This window comes from Indicator indicator, chromosome 6 (assembly GCF_027791375.1).
Source record: "Indicator indicator isolate 239-I01 chromosome 6, UM_Iind_1.1, whole genome shotgun sequence".
In the NCBI taxonomy this organism is placed as follows: Eukaryota; Metazoa; Chordata; class Aves; order Piciformes; family Indicatoridae; genus Indicator; species Indicator indicator.
The window spans coordinates 15,929,158-15,941,255 of record NC_072015.1 but is presented as its reverse complement, the minus strand read 5'-3'; the positions used below and the strand labels follow the sequence as shown (position 1 = coordinate 15,941,255).

Here is a 12,098-nt window from a genome sequence, read left to right as displayed (position 1 = left end):
TGGTGACCTGCTCATGAGGTGTATGGAGAAGGCTGAGTTACTCAATGACTACTGTGCATCAGTGCTCACCAGAAAGGGCTCTAGGTTCAAGACCATCTATAGAACCTGAAGGTGTACAGGTCCATGGGGCCCGATGAGATCCATCCATGGGGTTGAGGGAACTGGCAGATGAAGTTGGCAAACCATTATCCTTTGTATTTGAAAAGTGATGGCAAACTGGTGAGATCCCTGTTGACTGGAAAAGTGGAAACAAACTCAGAAGAAGAATGATTTTCATTGGGACCCTAAAAAGCAACAGGCCTTTGAACAAATCAAACAGGAGATTGTGGATGCAGCAGCCCTTAGGTCAGTTTGGACAGGACAAGATGTTACAAATATGCTCTACACTGTGGCTGGAAAGAATGGTCCCATGTGGAGTCTTTTGGCAGACAGTATCAGGGAGGTGCAAAGTTGACCTCCAGGGTTTTGGAGTCAAAGCTACAAAGGAGATGAGGCCAACTATACCATAACCGAAAAAGAGATACTGGCAGCATATGAGGAGGTTTGACCTGCCTCTGAGGTAACCAGCATGGAAACACAGCTCCTCTTGGCACCTCGACTGCCAGTGCTGGGCTGCTTGTTCAAAGGAAGAGTCTTCTCCACCCATCATGCAACTGATGCCATGTGGAGCAGGTGGATCGCATTGATAACACAACAGGATTGAATTGGGAGTCCCAACTGCTCAGGAATCTTAGAAGTCATCACAAAATGGCCAGAAGGCAGAGATTTTGGGATGTCATCAGAGGAGATGGAAGTGACACATGCTGAAGAGGCTCCAACATAAACCAAACTGACAGATAATGACAAATGATATGTCCTGTTCAGTGACAGGTTCTGCTGTGTTGTGGGAAAGCACCGAAGGTAAAAGCTGCTGTGTGGAGTCCCAGCCGGTGGGCTGCAGAAGCTGAGGGAGAGGTGAATTGAGTCAGCTTGCAGAGGTGAAAGTCATCCATCTGGCTTTAGATAGAATCATAGAATCATAGAATGGTCCAGGCCAGAAAGGACCAAGTCAGTAAAGCCTCTGTGGCATGGGGGGAGATGGCTGAAATATAAATATGGGGAAGCCTGGAAAACTGACTACATCAGACTGCCACAAACCGCCAAGGCAAGCACTGTGTGCTTATAAGGGTAGAAGCAACCACTGGATGGGAGGAAACATATTCATTGCCCCATGCCACTGCTCAGAAGACTATCTTGGGCCTTGAAAAACAAGTACTTTGGCAACACAGCAGCCCAAAAAGAAATGAATCAGATAATGGGACTCATTTCTGAAACAGCCTCATAGATAGTTGGGCCAAGGAACATGTCATCAAGTGGGTGTATCACATCCCTTATCTCGCACCAGCTGCTGGGAAGGCTGAATGTTACAACAGCCTGCTGAAAACCGTTCTGAAAGCGATGGGAGGAGGGACCTTCAAAAAGTGGGGTGCACATGTAGCACAAGCAACTGGGCTAGATCAAGGGGCCTATTAAGTGGGCCAGCCCTGCACAATCCAAACTGCCATGTGCTGTAGGAGGTGATAAAAGTTCCCATGGTACACATGAAGAATGTCCTAGGGAAGAAGGTCTGGGTTAGCCCTGCTCCAAGTAAAGGAAAACATGGGAGTGTTTTTGCCCAAGGGCCAGGATGCACCTGGTGGGTAATGCAGGAAGATGGAGAAGTTTCTTGTGTGCCATAAAATAATCTCACTTTGGGTAAGAATACACAGTAAATTATATATATTCTATGATGTTACTTGCTGTTGAGCATGACACAGAATAGTGTGGGATAAGAGGTGAAGATTGTAATGGTTTGAGCCACATCATATATGTTCCTACTCTATTCTGAGTAATGCTGGCTGAAATCTATAATACTTGTGAGACGTTGCTGTAGTCATGGGGGCTAGGGACTGGCCTCTCTCCCCTTCTGGTTTCATTTCATGAGGTTACAGCTGTGCTGTATGAATTTCAGTCAGGTATTTTTCCTTAATTATTCCTTCACAACACCATTGCTTCCAGGGTAGTACACAATTCAGTTACCTACACTGAGGTTGTCCAGAAGAAGCACATCGAACAGAAAACCCACTTTAGCTCAGCTGCTATTACTAATGCAACATCTTGACAAATTCTGCAGTGACAGCAAAAAGAGAAGTTTTGGCAACTTTTTCACAAGTTTAAATAACTTGTTGAGAAAATATGGTGTTGAGGGTCAACCAAAAATCATAAAAATAAATACATAATTAAAGCTTTGGCTTATAAATAAATCAAATTTAAATCAAAAAACAATATTAAGAAATCATAAATAACTAAATAAAGCCCCTACTGCTTAGGTTGCAGTTCGAATTTGCTCTCAGACCTTTTTGGGTTTTCTTTTTTGCACAAGACCAAGGAGTTGTGGAACCCATGTGAATGGGAACAGGCTTTACATGACTCGCCATGATCCGAAAACACCATGTTTTATTCAGGGTAATGAATGTTGGTGATACTAATGTTTTGCCTGAAAGACAAATTTACAATACCACAAGGGTTTTACGAAATCATAGCACTTTTGCTTAACTAAGGGCACTTAATGTTCTGTCTCAAAAATGCATTACTTTATATTCCTTGAGGTTCCTTCATAGGCCAAGGATTTTTCCTCTTCATTGTTGCCAGTTTGATCTGTGAATTTAATTGCTACTATGCTAACACTTCACTGTAATTTTACAAGCATGTGTAAAAAGTTATTGGTTAGAGGTTACCATACAAGCATTCAGTGGAATGCTACAGGCAGGCAGAAGAAAAACAGCTGGATCTGGTAGCTTTTCCTCTATTTGACCTGAGGGATCACAGTTCAGCTAGTATCTGCTAGAAGGATGTTGTGAAGGATCATGTTTGCAATGTTTTGCCACAGCACCTCCCATGGTAGATAAAGCAGTACCCATGTCTATTGTAGAAAACCAAACCACTCCTGCCCTGTACCCTGTTTCTAAATTTAAGTATCTGCTGTCTGTCCTCTTTTATTGCTCAGGGATGTATCAATCTAAGCTGATATCTGGCTGAACATGAGCCAGGTGACCAAGAAGGCCAACAGCATCCTGGCCTGGATCAGCAATAGCGTGGTCAGAAGAAGTAGGGAAGTGACTGTCCCCTCGTACTCGGCTCCAGCGAGGCCACACTTTGAGTACCGTGTTCAGTTTTGGGCCTCTCACTACAAAAAGGACATTGAGGTGCTGGAGCATGTCCAGAGAAGAGCAACAAAGCTGGTGAAGGGCCTGGAGAACAGGTCTGGTGAGGAGCAGATAGAACTGGAGTTGTTTAGCCTGGGGAAAAGGAGGCTGAGTGGAGACCTTCTTGTTCTCTACAACTCCCTAAAAGGAAGTTTGAACTAGGTGGGGTTTGGTCTTTTCTCCCAAGTAACAGATGACATAACAGGATGAAATGGCCTAAAGTTGCACCAGAGGAGGTTTAGACTGGACATGTGGAACAATTTCTTTCCCCAAAGGGTTTTCAAGCCCTGGAACAGGCTGCCCAGGGAAGTGGTGAGCTCCCCGTCCTTGGGGGGATCTAAAAGCCATGTAGATGTGGTGCTAATGGACATGGTTTAGTGGTGACCTGGCAGTGCTGGGTTAATGGTTGGACTTGAGGATCTTAAAGGTCTTTTCCAACTGAAACAATTCTATAATTATGCTTCTAAACTAGTCTGGCTTGGTCTTTGTGAGGCCCAAAGCATGATCTCCTCTTAACAAGGTTTCTGCTTCTCATAGTTTAGTTCTCACTCTTTACACTTTGGTTTCTGTCTGAACTGGCTGCAGCCCACCTGTGCATCAGGGAGCTGCCATGGCAGACACTTGTACAGGTGGTAACATTCTGGCTTGTTGAATAAAATCTCACCCTAAGTTACTTCAAGTGCACTTCTTTGCCTCAGTTTTTTGCTTAATGACAGGAGCATTTTAGTTATGATGTGAGGGGGGCGGAAAAAACATAGAGCAAGGCCAGAGCTGTCTGCACTGAAAACACTCACTGAAGTTTTCAGGCTGGGAAATCTGGTGCTTCCAAGGCTTCTGACACCGTATGCTGTAAATGCTAAAGTAACAAAGATTATTAATTACACTGAGGCCCCGGTAGCATGACCGCAATACTCTGCAATGTTCCAATTTCGTATTTTTCCATCACTGATAGGACCACATAAAGTCTAGTCTGTTTCCTTGACTTCTGATCACCTAAAGCCAGAGTTCCCCATCATTCCTTTTCTCTACTGCCTTTTTTGCTATGTGCCCTCTGTCCATTTTGACATTTGTACAATTTAACTCACAATGAAGACTTGCTCTTGAATGTCTTTAGATGTTATCACAATCTCATTTACCTCCACAGCCTGGATAAGAGAACCAAAATCTCCCTCTGTGGAGCTCCTGGTGGAGGAATAGATCCTCATTTAACTGAGCTGCCATCCTAAGAGTAATCAAAAGCTTTTTCATATGCAATAAACACCATAAAAGCTGTGCAGAATGAATACATGACAATGGATTGTGTGATATCAAGTCTTTGTCCACGTGGAGTTGGGACACAGAGCCTGAGCCTGGCATGTTCCCATAGGAACATAGGGAGAACATTCAACTCCCTGAGAATGAATAGCTCAACAAATGAGTTATTAACAATTTAACTACACAAGCCCCAAGAGAAAACCATTGAAGCCTATTAAAAATGAATTGGAAAATGCTCCTTTATACAGAGAAGACACTAAGTGTCAATGTTGCAGGCCCTCCCTGGATTAGGAGAACATGTCTATGAGCCACTGGGAAGTCTCTATTTCAGGAAACCCGAGACAGTGCTACCGAAAGAAGAAGGAACTCAGCCATCAAGGGAAAGTGTCAGACTCAGTGCAATGCTCCCTGAAGTAGCCCAACAATACCAAGCAAGTTATTCTGGGTTTAAATTGATCTTACTAGCATCAAAATCTGGCCTATAATTTCCCTGTGCTTTAAGCAGCACAGGATCACAGATCAGCATCTGGAAGTAGTCCTTTGAGATCAATTCACTTAGGGTTACTGCTGTGTGTCATCCTTGGGAGCTGAAAAAGCTGATGATGCCAAGTACATGGTGTCCTGTCTGGTCCCTGGAACACCTCTTGGTATGTGGACATCTGCACTGGTACACAAAAACCTAGCTTGTGCCTTCAGAGGCAGTTTTTCTGTCGCATCAGAATGAAAACCTACAGTAGACACGACGCTTCTCTCCAGCTAGTGTTTTCTGGCAGAATGCATCATTCACGTACAAGCTCTCTACTTGGATTCACAACTTGTACTTTTTCTTCACCTTAAAATAGTTCTGTTTGAAAATGGTCTGATTAGAGGAGCACCTAATAATATTATATAATCATAGACTGGTTTGGGTTGGAAGAGACTTTTTAAGGTCATCTAGTGCAACCTCCCTGCAGTCAGCAGGAACATCTTCAACTAGAACAGGTTGCTCACTGGCCCAAATGACCTGATCTAGAATGTGTCCAGGGATGGGGCATGTACCACCTGTCTGGGCAACATACAGAATCACAGAATATATCTGTTTGGAAGAGACCTCAAAGATCATCTAATCCAATCCTCTACCCAGCACTGAAGGGTTGACAGTAAACCATGCCTCTGAGCACCAAGCCTACACGTCACTTGAACACCCCCAGAGACAGTGACTCCACCACCACACTTCCAACCATCACCATGCTGGGATTCTGTGAAAGTTACAGCACTACACCCAGTGAGTTAAAATCAAAGAGCAAAGAGGTTTAAGTGCAACAGAATCACTTTAAAAAACCAACAAAATCAGAAAGAGCAAGACAGAGCAAATGACAGAGGGGGTAAGGTTGTGAGATGATCAGATTATAGGAAGCAGAAAAAAGTGAAGCTCCTAGCCAGACTTCAGAGCAGACTTTGCTGCCAAACGTGATAGGCCATTTATTTAGTTACCCAATTCATATTGACTTGGAAAAGTCACACAAGCATTGCAAAATAAGAAGGGCATTAGCAAAGCCTACATTTTGATTAGCTTGTGCTGCTGTAACGTTCAGAACCGCATTGACATTATGTGTGATGGGACTCAATAAACAAAATCAATGTAAGATGGCTACCACTCAACATTCCCATAATGTTTTATGCCTTCACACCACTTTGCAATAGAAACTTAATCAAGTAATCTCCATACGATGGGCTAATCTGATTAGCTTTATTTTACAGATGAGTTAAGTGAGGCTTGGCAGAAGTGAAGTCATCCAAAGCAGCACAGAGAGCTTAGGGGAAAGAGTAGTGAACAGAAGGGCAGCTTGGGGTCAGCAAGAGACATTGCTGTTCCTTTTGGCCAGTTATAATGCAGGACTCTCTTATTCCTACTGCAATGTAAAATCTAGGGATCTGCCCATCTGGCTGTCAAAATCACAGAATCATTTTGGTATAAAGAGAACTTTAAGATCATCAAGTTCAACCCAGCACTGCCAAGCCACAACTAAACCATATCCCTCAGCACCACATCTACATGTCTTTTCAATCCCCCCCCCCAGGGACAGGGTAGCCTGTTCCTGTGTTTGACAATCCTTTCAGGGAGGAAATTGTTCCTAATGTCCAACCTAAACCTCTCCTGGTGCCACTTGAGGCCATTACCTCCTGCTCTACCATTTGTTACTTGGGAGAAGAGACCAACACCCACCTTATTACAAAATTTAATAGTACAGCATTTCCATATTCCCTCAAGCATTATCAATAAAGAAACACACATATATAATCTAACTGAGGGACCTAGTTTCTTCTGCATAAAACCACACCAGATCCTGTAACCCTCTAGCTTCACCTGCCAAATTAACACGGACAGAGGAAGAGGTCTCATGACCTCCTTCAGCAGGAATCTAGGCAGTCTCAAAAACACATCAAAAGAATAATCCCCAGTGGAGACAAGAAACAATACTGGCAGCAACACATTTTCTGCATTTTTTTCCTCTCATCAGACACCATGATGGGCCATGCCCTCCTTCAGTGGAGGCACTAATAAGTGCTTCCCTCTTACTGCTTGATTCTCCCACTGGAAAAGGTGTGTGAAATGACGACAGCTGCTCTGCCAGTCTTCCACCCAAAACTGAGGAGCCACCACTTCCTGGATTTGTGAAGGCTCTTTAGTTTCCCCCTGAAAGATTTATTTTGCCATTGACTTTCATTTTTACTGAATACTGTGTCACATCAGCTCAGTGAAAAGGAGAAGAGAGGATTCCTCTTAGCAATGGCATTTTCTGTTATGCATGAAGAGCTGTTGACGGAAAACTACATCCAAAGGGAGAAATGGGGTCTTCCTAACAGGCACCCATAACACTAAATTAATAGTGATGTAGAATGATTTATCCCCATCCAAACAGACATTTCCACATTTGTACCTTTTTCTACAGGTACTAAAATTCCCTACAAGCCTTCAGGATATAAAAAAATGCAACCACTGTCACATTAGTACAAAAATGTGACAGGAGTGTCATTCAAGAAGTAGAACTACAAAACCTGCAAGGAATAGGTTTTGTGAACAAGCATGGCACAGACAAACACAAAATGAGTGCACCTCACAAAACTGGCTTCTCTGCTGGCTGTGCAAAACAGACCACAGCAGCTGGGCGGTCAAGAGAGCATGTAACTATCTGCAGAATCATCACTGAAAGCAGAAAAACAAAAAAACAACATGGTCCTGAATTTTGTTCTTCTGCCCTTTCCCCCTCCTTTTAAAATTTACTGCATTCCATTACAGCAAGACCATTGTACCAGTACAGGTTAGGGGCTCACCTGCTGAAAAGCAGCTCTGTGAAGAACCTGGAAGCCCTGGTGAACAGCAAGTTCACCAGAAGCCAGCAATGTGCCCTCATGGCTGAGAAAGCATCCATGCAACCAGCAGGTCAAGGAAGTTTCTCCTCCACCTTACCCCTACTAAGGATACATCTGCACTACTGGGTCCAGTTCTGGGTTTCTCAGCTCAAGAGAGATGAGGAACTACTGGATAGAGTACAGCAGATGCTATAAAGATGCTATGGAGACTGGAACGTCTCACTGAGGAGGAAAGGCTGAGGGACCTGGGGCTGTTTCATCTGAAGAGCAGCAGACTGAGAAAGGATCTTCTCAATGCTAACAAATAGTGGGAGGCAAGAGGATGGGGTCAGACTTTTTTCAGTGGTGCCCAGTGACGGGACAAAGAGCAATGGGCACAAACTGGAACCCAGGAGATTCCATCTGAACATGAGGAAAAAATTATTTGCTGTGAGGGTGCCAGAGCACTGGACCAGACTGCCCAGAGAGGTTGTGGAGTCTCCTTCTCTGGAGAGATTTCAAACCTGCCTGGACATTGCAGTCCCAGGCAACCTGCTCTGGGTGACTCTGCTTTAGCAGTGGGGTTGGACTAGATGACCTCCAGAAGTCCCTTCCAACCCCCACCATCCTGTGATTCTGTTTCCTTTTCAAAGTGCTATATTGGAGGGGTGGGGGGGGAATGGGTAGTGCACGTTAGTGCAGTAAAGATGACTTCCAACAGCACAAGAACTCTAAAAAATCATTTTGCCTAGATTTTCTTCTACTCATGTCCCAGGTTATCTGGTTTTGTGATGTTTTAATGGTAGTCACATAAGACTGGGGTTTTACCTACATAAGACTGGGGTTTTACCTATGTCCCCATGGATGACAACAGGAACAAGTAGATCCAATATCTTCCTTCACTTCAAAGACCTCTGCTTTAGGTAGGGCAGATGATTTACTGGAGAGCAGACAGAACTTGTGGACAGAGAAATGGAATATTTATACATACAACAGAGATAAAATGCCACTATAAAACCCCAGCTTACTTCCACCCAATCTCCTCTCTAGATTTGACTACTGATACTGGTACAAACAAGTATCTGTTTCACAAATACCATGTATTTGGTCATGGAATCATACTGGAAGGATCCCAAATGGAGAAAAACATTACTGAAGAAATGCCAGTGGAATGTTGCAATTGCTGATACACTTCATACATACACACAGGCAAACACACATCAGCCTAGAGCAAACAATCACCACTGTCACTTTTTGAACATGTTAAAATCTAAAGTAGGAGCTTAGGGGTGATCTGAAATCATGGCATACACTGTGAAGTATGAAATTCCCTTCTGGCATCTTCAACATGAAACAGTCAGAACTGAAAAGCTGTATCATGGGTAGAAGGAATGCAGCCAGACTGGGCCATTTACTGCACTGTTGAAGCAAAGGTCACTGCAAAAGAGAATTGACTTCATCAGCAGCCAAAGTGAACGAGTATAAACGGCTGGGACCAGCAAAGCAATGTAAAAAAGAACAGATTGGATCAGCTACCCCCATGGGAAAGAGCTTGCCTCGAAATATCTCATTTGCTGGAAGTGGTCTGATCTGGAAAGAAACGGCTGCACTCAGACCTAGGAGACCAGACCACCACTCACATGACAGACTGCTGAGAGTATCTTACCCCTTGACCTCAGGTCAATGGTCTCAATAAAGCAGCAAAGGCAGTACCTGAGTCTAAAGCTTGCATTCAGCTACATGAGTTACTGTCAAAGAGGTTTAGGGAGGCACTTTGGTAGTCCACCATGTTTTTGTTTTCCATCTCACAAAGAGCCTGGTCCAGTTCAGAGGTCATTAGGTGGTAAGACAGTCCAGTTATTCTCTGGTCTTTCTGCAAATTTTGGAATCTGCTCTACTCATTTTTTTAGAGCATGGCACGAGTCTGGTTCAATCTAATCTCTAGGACATCCCCTTTGCTCTGCTATATTCCCCACTGACATACATGGGGAATGTTTACTTATTTGCTTTGATTCTTCTCTGTCCCTGGAAGCCAACAGCAGCTCCCAAGATGATCAGCTGAGAGCCATGACTGCCTCTCAAAATAGCGGGAGAAGGACTGCTGTGGGTTTTCTACATGATGAAACACACAAAAAAAATAATAAAGGGTTGAAGTTTGCCTGTCAGGATAATCTTTTCTTGAGGAGTTTATGGCATTAAGGACACAGTCAAACAACATTTCAAATGTCTATTCACAAGCTGTTGTGATTTTTAATATATTATAAATCTATTTCTGTCTTGAAGCCACAGTAAGCAAAAATGGTCTGAGTGAACTGAAAACATTTCAAACCAGCCTGCTCTTCCCTTCAGCTTTGTCCTGTAGCACATTGGTAGATTGGAAAGGTGCTGCCATATGACTTAGAACACTAAGTTTTGTTAGAAAACAAACTCCGAACAGGGCTTAGTGGTTTCTTCAATCTTTTGATGCAGACCGTGCCTAAGATAAGATGTGCCTTATGGCTTCAGCGTGGCAGTGCAAACTAGACAACTAATCCTCCCAGTGTGGGACAGGTCAGTAGCATCATACTGAGACAGACAGGTTAACATTAATTCAGAACTACCTCAGTGCCTCAGATGGCATCCCAGGCCTTTCTGTCCATGGCTTAAACACCTTAATATCAAATGCTCTCATTTTGAATGTAATCAAATGATTTGAAAGAGAGAAGATTTTCTTCTAAGAGTACAACCAATCCTGCTAATCAAAGGTATGGAACGCAGAATTTCTGTCTTGATACTTTATTTTCAGATTATGTTCTCAGCACAACTTGACCCTCACAATTTTTGGTACTTACCAGTCTTGAACAGCAGGTCAGTTATTTCTGAAGGCTGAAACTTGCAACTGACAGTTTACTGTAAATGAGAAATTTGTGCCAGGTAATTATAAGATGATAATTTCTCCTTTTAACTCGTGACAGTTTGGTGTGTTTTTTTTTTTCACTCCCTTCAGGCAAAGTGTTAAAGTGATGCTCTGCTCCTACCACCAACTCTGAAGTGACACTGCAGGAATTCCAGTTTGTATTCCATCATTTATTAATTTGTCAGAAAGACATTTTGCTAAATGCCTGGGTCCTACTGGAGCCTCTTCAACATGTATTTTAGCTTTTCACATCTGTTTCATAGTATTCATGCCACTTGAGGATCACAGAATCTCAGGATGGATGGGGGCTGGAAGTGACCTCTGCAGATCATCCAGCCCAACCTTTTTGCTAAAGCAGGGTCAGCCACAGTAGGTTGCCCAGGATCACAATGTCCAGGCACATTTGCAGTCTCTCCAGAGAAGAAGACTCCACAATCTGGGCAGCCTGGTCCAGGGCTCTGGCACCCTCACAGCAAAGTTTTTCCTCATGTTCAGATGGAACCTCCTGGGTTCCAGTTTGGGCCTATTCCCTTATCCTGTCGTTAGGCACCACTGAAAAAAGTCTGGCCCCATTTTCTTGACCTCTTCCCTTTGGATATTGATCAGCATTGGTAAGATTCTCTCTCAGTCTGCTCTTTTCCAAGATAAACAGCCCCAAGTCTCTCAGCCTTTTCACCTCAGAGAGATGCTGCAGACTACTCACCACCTTTGCGGCTCTCTGCTGAACTCCCTCCAGTAGTTTCCTGCCTCTCTTGAATTGAGGAGCCTGGAACTGGACCCAGTAGTGCTTCACTAGGGCAGAGTAGAGGTGCAGAGGAACTTTTCTCAACCTGCTGAGCATACTGTCCTTAATACATCCCAGAATACCATTGGCACATTTTTGGCTTGTGGTGTTATGGGAATACCTTTCTCTCTGGTATTCATAGCCACTAAACAACTTTGATACAACCACTTTCCTCCCACCACTATGCTCTCTGAAACCACCAGTACACCAAGGCATGTAAAATCCTAATGAGAATGAAGCAACATAAAGATACTGACAGCTCTCTGTGGAGATGCTCCTATTTATAGGTACCTTACCTGGGGAATATTAATCCCATCTAAGTGTTATTATATATAAATCCTAAAGAAAATGAAAAATGGGGATGAAAAACCACAGAGGTTTCATCTGAATGTAACTTTATACTCCATAGAAATCTGAAGTTATAAACTCTATGCATAGGTTGAAACTGTGACTTTAAAGGATTGCTGCAAATTCTCTCTCTGACACCATGCTTGGTTTCCAAACCTGGGTAATGCCAGCATGTGATTCTTTCTTCAACAGATAATGAAACGAACAGAGTTTTTATCTGCAAAAGCAACATCACCCCACAGTGCTGGAGCTAGGCACA

At 43.4% G+C, this 12,098-nt stretch overlaps 1 protein-coding gene across 1 annotated transcript in view; it reads right to left on the bottom strand.

The window, feature by feature from the left end:
- Window positions 1–12,098, bottom strand: part of FARS2 (phenylalanyl-tRNA synthetase 2, mitochondrial) — a 210,816-nt gene that overhangs the window by 29,253 nt on the left and 169,465 nt on the right. The gene's annotated exons all lie outside the window — the stretch shown is intronic.